Source organism: Octodon degus, unplaced genomic scaffold (genome assembly GCF_000260255.1).
Source record: "Octodon degus isolate 3935 unplaced genomic scaffold, OctDeg1.0 scaffold00005, whole genome shotgun sequence".
NCBI classification, from domain to species: domain Eukaryota; kingdom Metazoa; phylum Chordata; class Mammalia; order Rodentia; family Octodontidae; genus Octodon; species Octodon degus.
This window is the reverse complement of record NW_004524581.1, coordinates 26,043,815-26,052,244: the sequence shown is the minus strand read 5'-3', so window position 1 is coordinate 26,052,244 and position 8,430 is coordinate 26,043,815. Positions and strand designations below refer to the sequence as shown.

Genomic DNA, 8,430 nt, shown 5'->3' with positions numbered 1-8,430 from the left:
AGGGGCGTGGCTGGCACGACATGTGGTGCTGGGGATTGAACTGCGATTCCTAAACTTGTCTAAGCAGGTGCTTTTGTCCACTGGGCTATTTCACCGGCCCCAGCCCATGGCTTCTGAATACAGCCATCTGCCACAGCCTCGGACGCTTTGTCCATCACATTGTCGGGATCTACAAGTGTGCCTACTGTTCGGACTGGCCCTGGTTAGGTTTTCTTTTTTTTTGGTTGGCTCCGAATGCCTTCAGGGCAGGTTTGGCTGGCTTGAGTTCTGGGGATCGAACTACAGCTACCTGAGCCTGACGACTTTAAGCAGCCACTTAAATAACTGAGCTAAGGGGCAGGCTCCCCCCACCCCCGGTTTTGGAGAGGTCAAAATTTATGACCCAAAGGTCAAGCTATAGGACCTAGAGGTCAGGATGGAGGAGACAGCGATCACAATGGGGACCTGCAGTAGGTTTCAGTCCACCTAACAGGCAGCTGAGAGTCTAGGGTAGGGGATAGATTTCTATTTTGAAAAATAGAAACATACAGAGATTATATTATGGTTGGCTTCTAGGTTTCCCCCTCAAAACCTCCTGCAGGCATAGGTGGGCATTTTGGAGACAGCTGGATCTAGGGCGAGTGATCCTGGGATTAAGGATGAAGGCTGCCCAACCCTGGATATGAAATCTCCAAATAAGGCCTGCTCTGCCATTGGTGTCTCTGTGCTGTGGTTCTAATTACAGATCATTTCCTACTTTTCATGCAGGACTCCTCACTGAGAACAGAGGGTGCATGCATGCTCCATGTTCTGGGGAGCTCAGAGCTCCAAGACCACAGCTCCAGGTCTACACGGCTCCTCGCTCCTGCTCAACCCTAGGCCCTCGGAGTCGCCTCCCAGACTCTTCCATGGCCCTCCTGAGAGACCTTACCAAGTCTTGCGATGTCCTCGCTCTCTCTTGCTCAGCTCTGGTGTCCCTGGCACAGACGGAAAGCGAGAGCGGGAGGGGGAAGGGCCACTGTGGGCTTCCACCCCCTCCCTAGGCGCAGGTAAGTCGCCCACCCCGCAGACGCGACTCCTGGAGTGACCACACCGGGCCCCTCTTCATACGGACGAGGACACCAGACAGACACCGTAGTCTCCCTTCCCCTCAGGGCACCACGATGTCCCCTTCACAATTGCTGTGCGGCGGCGGAGTGAATCAGCACCGTGGGCCCCGTGGGTCTGCACGCTCTTTATTCAGTTCGGCCTGCTGCTGTGCAGGACGGGGACAGGGGCTGGGACGGGGAGGACGGAGCCTGGGTGTCCGGCCAGGCTGGGCACTGCGGCCTCCTCAGCGAGGACATAAAGGGGCAGGAAAGGCAGCATAGATCTGCGCATGGGGCCCGGTTTCCACGTTGATGGTAAATGGCAAAGCCTGGGGTGCGGCGGGCACGGGAGGACGGGGATGGATCCGCGTGGGTCGGCCCGGGCTCAACGGGTGGAGTCGGACAGCTGGGCCGCGGTGCTTCCACCGAAAGCGGCCTGGATGGCGCCGCGGGATGGACCTCGGCCTCCTTGCGCGGAAGCTGGACGCGATCGGGCGGCAGCTGCGGGACAGAGATGACGGGGTGAGCGCCAGTACAGGTGCGGGGCGCCCGCCCGCTGTCTGCGGCCCACCTTGTCTCTACAGATCACAGAGTAAAACGGAAGACAGCAGGGCCGGGCGGCCCAGGGGCGAGGCGGGCGGCAGCCAGGGTCTCCAGGGCGCTGCATCTCCTAGCTCCTGCGAGACTGTGCGGTATGTCGAGGTCAACTGCGGAAAAAGACTGGGGAACAACAGCCCACGGCGCCCGGCCGTTAGCCACGCCCACAACGGCAGGACCGCAGAGCACATGCCCAATCAGAGGCCCCGCTCCCGTTCGCCACGCCCACCATGCAGCCAATCAGACGCTCTACTTCTGTCCCGGGCTTCCAGAACTTTCCTTGGCTTGAGAGGCCAGCGGCCGGCCGTGGGGGTGCTGGGGAGAGGGCGGTGGGTGTGGCTGTGGGGACGTGACGCAGGACCCCCGTGACGTGGCGAGCGCGGGGTGGGCCATGCCTCTGGGCCGGAGGCCATGAGCCCTGGGACCCGGGGTTAGCTGGGAGGGCCTCGGGCTGAGGCGAGTCTGCAAGCCAGGTGCCGCTGCTGACCACTCCCACAACCACGCCCTGTCCGGAGGCGGAAACGCCAGAATGGGTGCGGTCGGGTTGCGGGGCTGCACCCCCCCAGAGGAGGGTTGCGTAAAATAAACTTCGGCCCCTCCTGCCCTTGCCGCAGTGCCTGGGAGACCCTGTGCCCGCAGTGGCGGGGTGCAGCCGACGGGAGAGCTTTGCTGAGCAGAGGAGACCCAGGCGAAGAGGAGCTGTCCTGAAGCCCAGTGTGTCCCACCCGATGGAAATGTTTCTCGGGCGGAGCTTTGTACAAGCCCGTCCTCAAGAGCTCAGCTGCACCGCAGTATTTGAGCCTTCTTATGTCTCTCAAAAATCGGCATAAAATTCACTTAAGATAAAGTTCACTATTTTGAGGTTTTCTTACATTCACAAAATATGCAACCATGATCACTAACTTTGATGGGGAAAATTTATTAATTTTTGCTTTTTTGAGACAGGGTTTCACTACACAGTTCAAGCTGGCCTTGAACTCACTTTGTAGCCCAGGTGGGCCTCAAATACATGGTGAATTCTCCTGTCTCAGCCTCCCGAGTGCTGGGATTACAGGCGTGTGTCACCATACCAGGCCTAAAATTAAAAGTTTAAATAAAAGCCTACTCAGAGGATGCCTGCTAAAACTAAGCAGACATGTCCAGCAGACCCAATACAACACTTCTTCCTCTGTGTAAAGCCATGTCTTACTGTCTGTGTATAACGGACAGCCTTCTAATGTAACTTAACATGTAACAGGCATTTCTTCCTCTGTACAACCCATGCTTTGTATTACCGATGGCCTTTTGATATAATCTGAAATGTTTACATTCTCTTAGCAATCCGAGATGTCACCCACTCCTCCAGTCATGATGCAGTTCTGTCAAGTCTGCCTTTCTCCTGTCCCGATTGCTTTCCCATAACAGCCCCCAAACCCCACTGGGTAGGGCTCTGACTCTTTAGGAGAGATCCTAGTCAGAAGCCTGCCGGTGTAATAAGCCACCTTCTAAACTTTCTAGGCCTTGTTTCCTGCCGTGTTTGGCCTGTTTTCTGCAATATTTCAAGAATATCTTAATTTCCTCCAGAACAAAGCCATATGCACATCAAGTAATCACTTCCATTTCACCCTTGCTTCTGCCTCTGGTAACCTCTCATTCCAGTAGAAAGCCAATGAGAGGTTAAATTCTGTCCCCGTAGCTACATCTGGCCTGGCAGTGTTTTTCCCTAGGTGAGGTAGGGCAAGCACTGAGACAAGGCCACTAGGTAGATCAGAACCAAGCCACGGTTGTTTGGGACCCTCAGTGACCTCTGTGTCCTTAGTTCATGTCAGCATTTAGCCCTTCTCTGCACCTGAGGCTGGGACTGTGTGCTTGGCCCTGGTGTTCCAAGCTTCCAGGTGAAGTGGTCGTAGCCCTGCATTCATCTTGGACTCTGGCCCAGCTGCTTGCTTCCAGCACCCTCAGGCTGCCCCAGAAAAAGCACCTTGGCTGGGTCCCACCGCCCTCTGCAGATTCAGCAAGGGCAGGTCATTTTCTGCTGCACCCCCAGACCTGGCATGGGCCTGGCACAGTGGGTCTTAGCAGATGCTGCTGTGTGTCTCTCTGGTGAGGCATTGACCCCTCCTTTGTCTAGTGCCGTGGTCCCTGCCTGCCACAGGAGAGACAGTGGGTGTAAGAGGGCACAGCTCCCCCATGTTCCACGGCCCCGTCATCCAGGGCCAGCAAGGGTCCCAGGGGGAAACAGCGATGGGCCCCAGCCAGAGACTCCTGAGACTGAGAGCCACTGCCACCTAGAATCATCCTGGCAGCTCTCCCTCACCCCCAATCCCAGTGGGTCCCCACCCCAAGACCCCTGCTGGCCTCCTCACCCACAACGTAGTCCCCAAAGCCGATGGTGCTGAGAGTGATGAAAGCGAAGTAGAAGCCCTCGCTGAAGCTCCAGCCCTCCACGTGACTGAAGGCCACAGGTGGGAGGACAAGAGTGGCCAAGGTCCCCAGGGTCAAGCCCAGGCCGAGGCCTAGGACCTGCAGGAGCTGTGAGGGGAATGGCCCTGAGTTCACTGGAGGCTGTGGTGGAGACAGGGAGGTCTGGGCCACTTGTAGGCCCAGGGCTGGAGTGAAGCCTGGTCCCTGTCCTGCAGACCTTGGGGTAGGGACTGCATCGTGGGTATGACCGGCCCAGGCTGTGGAGACCTCAGCACCAGAGGGTGTTAGTGAGTCAAGGAGAGTCAAGCCTGAACAGGCTCTGGGGAACTCAGACCTGGTGCAGGAAGTCACTAAACTATCCCAGGCTCTACTACACCCCTGTCCTCCAAGAGGGCCAGTCCTGGGGCAGGGGTGTGGTGTAGGGTCAGATTTTGACCACATGAAAGGACCTTGGAGCTCTATGATGACCATGGAGAGGAGAGGCCCAGATTCTGAGGACTGCAGGCCGTGGTCAGCTCTATCCTGCAGGGAGGGGTCTTTCAGCCACAAAGCCCCACAATGCACCTCTTCCCGGGAAGGACTCTGCAGTCACCTCCAATGACCACATTCCTGGCAGAGCTCCTACAGCTGCGCCTGTCTGTCCCACCCTGGAACCTGGCCTCTCCCACCAATCCTGCTGCCACCACCCTTCTCTCCATGGGGTCTCCCCTCCTGCCCTGCACTCTGAGCTAGCCTCAGCCCCACCACTGACCTGGAAGCGCAGGGGCTGCTTCTCCTACCCATGTGGGGCCGGTCTGGCATGAAGCCCAGAGCCCAGGTAGTTGGGGAGGAGCACCTTAAGCAGGATGCCCAGTAGGGCACAGAGGACATAAAAGACCCGGCCTGCCACCATGCTGGGCGCCAGGTTCCCATATCCTGGGGGTGGGGAGAGAAGAAAATTCCAGAACCTCCCCCAGCCCTTGGACTCTCAAAGAGGTTTGTCTTCTACCCCGGCTTGGTGATCTTTTCTTTCTTTTAGGTATCAGATATCGAACTTAGGGCCTTGCACTTGCTAGGCAGCTGAGCTACACCAAGGCTCAGGGATATTCTTTATGGAAGTCCTGCTCGTCCTTAAAGGCCCCAGTGCTTTGTGCTGCCCCTGTCCCATTACCGCCCTGCTTATATTACTGCCCTCCCTGAGGCCCTCTCTATCAGACCCGAGCTTGAGGTTCCACCCAAGACTGCGCCCCTCCCCCTTCGTCTCACTGCCCAGGTGCCAGGGAGGTGTGCTGGAGTGTGTGCCCTAGGTTGCAGAGGTTCTGGGGGCTCCCTGGGGCTGAGGGGTGCAGCAGATACCGCTGTCCTCTCAGAACGCCACCTGCTGCTTGGGGACAGCCCCTGCACACCTGACTGCTCACTGCAAGGACGGAGTGTTTTGTCTTCCTGTCCCCGGGGCAGGTCCAGGCTGCTGTGGAATTAACGTCCAGGGCCAGCTCTCAGCAGCCATGGCTGGCGTGGGTGGCTGGGAGGCCTCATCTTTGTCCTCATCCGTGCTGTCCCTAGAGGTCCCCAGGGCATGGCCCAGCCGCCAGTGGGGACCCTGTGCAGCCCGACTGCCTCCCTCTCTCGCCCATCTTGCCTGTACCCTCTCTACCTGTGCTTCCTCATCATCCCTTGGGTTCCCCACCCTACCCCAGCACCTGCGCCTGGGGAGCCCCGACTCAGGCAGCCTCGTGAGCCCTTTGTCCTGCTGTCCTCACCTATAGTGGTGACGACCGTGCCCGCGAAAAAGAAGCTGCTGCGAACGTCCCAGTTGCTGGGGTTGGTGGAATTGATTTTGGGATTCACGCCTTTCACTCAGGCTTCCAAGATGACCTGTGGGGCAGGCATGTGGGAAGAGCGAGTGGTGTCCCTGCAAGGTGTAGCGCCAGCTCTGGGTGCGGGGTGGGGTGGGGGGGTCATCGTGATCACTGAGTGCTGCTCTCAGCATTGCCCCAATTCGTGGCCGAGAGCTGCCCAGGGTCGTTCACTTCCAAGCCAGTGCCTGTCCCAGTCAGGGTGGCCTGGGCTAGGGACCCCAGGAGGCCTAAGGGGGTGAGGTGAGCGCCCCAGGAGGAGGGGGCGGGGCAGGGTCGGTGTTCAGATTGAGACCCAGGGCAGGTTGGAGGAGGGGTCGTGAGGCAAGGCTGCTCTCCCGGAGGCCCAAGGGTGGGGGGCTTACAGGGGAGCGGCAGTGAATTTATGTAGGAGAAATTCCCTTGGGCCGCCAGGCTGTGTGCGCATGCGTGCATGCGGTGGGGGTGGGGCCGCGTGGCACGTGTGTGTCGGGGTGGGTGTGCACGCGCGGCCCTCTGCACAGATCGTGTCCTGCTCCCGCAGCGTTGGGCCTGGTCCTGTGTCCCCACGGGGTCTCTGGGGCCTGTGTCCTGCTCCTGACGCCCATGCCCAGTGGATGTTGGGTGCGGGCCCTGGTGGGCTCTTCCCTGAGGGGTGGGGGGTACGGGGAGGGCAGGGGGCCGCGTTTGCACAGTGGAGGCTCCGTGCGTGGTATTCCTGGGTTGGGGAAGATGTCCACGAGCTGTGTGCCCACGGTCTCCGTGTTTATTTTTTTCACGTATGATTTTGTTGTCTTTTTTTTTTTTTAAATTATTTTAGTTATTTCTTTTTTAATGTATTTGGTACATGGTCTCACAACGCAGCTTGGACTCATAGTGATCCTCCTGTTTTTAGCCTCCCCAGCACTGGGATTACAGGCATGTGCCACCATGCCCTGTCTCGGTGGCCGGCTGTGCGCACCTGGGGACAGGGCAGACGCTGCCTGTGGTGCTCGGGATCTAACCCCGGTTCCTGTGCTTACCTAAGCAGGTGCTTAGTTCGCTGAGCTATCTCGCCAGTCCTTTGTTGTTGTTTTGTTTTGAGATAGGTCTCAGGGTATTAGGCCAGGCTGGCTTCACACCCGTGAGCCTCCTGTCTCAGCTCCCCGAGTGCTGAGCTTGCAGGCGACAGCGCCGAACCGGCTTTTGGTCCCCCTCAGTCTTGGCCCAGCACTACCCTGCCTCCCAGCCTAGCTTCCTGGCCAAGCAGGCTCTCTCCGAGGCGGAGGCTCCAGATGTCCTATCTGCCCTGGCCTCCCTGGCCTCATTCACAGAGCCGCTCAGAGCTCCCAGCCCCGCCCTGACAGGCTGTGGCCCCCGCACTCCCTGCCGCAAACTCCTGGAGGAGCCAAAGGTCTCAGGCCCGAGGTCCCCTGCCCCTGGCCAGCTGCTCTCACTGAAGGCCACCTAGCGGCGTTAACGCGCCCGCAGTCCCCGGCCTTGGGCGGGGGTGACAGCTGTTCTCTCACAGGCTCCTGGCTGGCTGTGGGCTAGGGCCACGCTCTGGGAACCGCTGCTGGGTCGATTCCAGCCACCAGCACGGATGCCAATTTATGCAGTGCCCCGAAGGGCTCTGTGGCCAGAGCTGATGCGATTGTCTCCACCAGTGACCCGCAGCCCTGGCTGACTCTCCACCTCACGTGCCTCAGTTCCCACCTGCAGTCTGGGGCAAGTGACTGGGAGACAACACCGGGAGGTGCTCAGCCCAGGCGCAGGTGGTGACGCACAGGTCCTGCTGCTCTGGGTGCACCAGGTGCTGGCAGACACTGGCTACCGCTCTGGGGCTTCTGCACTGCTCTGTGCCTTCAGTGGGTGCTGTCACTGTGTCCCCTGCCCCACCTGTTTGCTTGTGGCTGCCAGAGGGAGACAGAAGGGGCGGCCTGTTCTGGCACCAGAGAGCTCCTGTGGGCACAGCTTGGTCACCTGGGCCACTGCCCACAGCCCAGCTCCAGGGCAGCATGGCAGCTGCTCGTGACCTTTGTGTACCCACCTGGGGACATGCGAAGGCAGGGTGGGGCCCAGGTTGGATTTGAGGGTGGGAAGTGCAGGGAGGAAACGTGGACAGTGGTGACGTCAGACACTCGGCCTGTGTCTGTGCCGTGCATGACAGCTGCCAGGGCCTGTCACCTGTGGCCCTTGTCTGCAGGGCCATCACGCACAGGCAGGACACATGGAGCAGTGAGGTCCCACTGCAACCCCCATGCAGACCTAGGTGAATCTTGGACTGGGTCTGGCCAGGCGCTGTCTCCATACTTTGCACCCACGGGTCCATAGCCCCTGGGTCCCAGCTGTGGACCTGCCTGGAGCCCCAGCCCCTGCGCCCCTCACCTGTACAAACCGCTCCAGGGCCCACTGGTCCGGCATGTGTAGTTCTCGAGGAAGCGCAGCTTCTCCACCTGGAACTGGTCCCTGGACTCAGCCTCTGCCGGCCTCTCCAGCAGCCGGAAGACAGTGGCCCCGAGCAGCAGGTAGCAGGTGTGGGCCATCAGCAGGGGCAGCACCCGGCCGCT

At 59.5% G+C, this 8,430-nt stretch overlaps 1 pseudogene; it reads right to left on the bottom strand.

Moving 5' to 3' along the window:
• Window positions 1–1,818: 1,818 nt before the first annotated feature.
• LOC101574963 overlaps window positions 1,819–8,430 on the bottom strand; it is an 11,679-nt pseudogene continuing 5,067 nt past the window's right edge.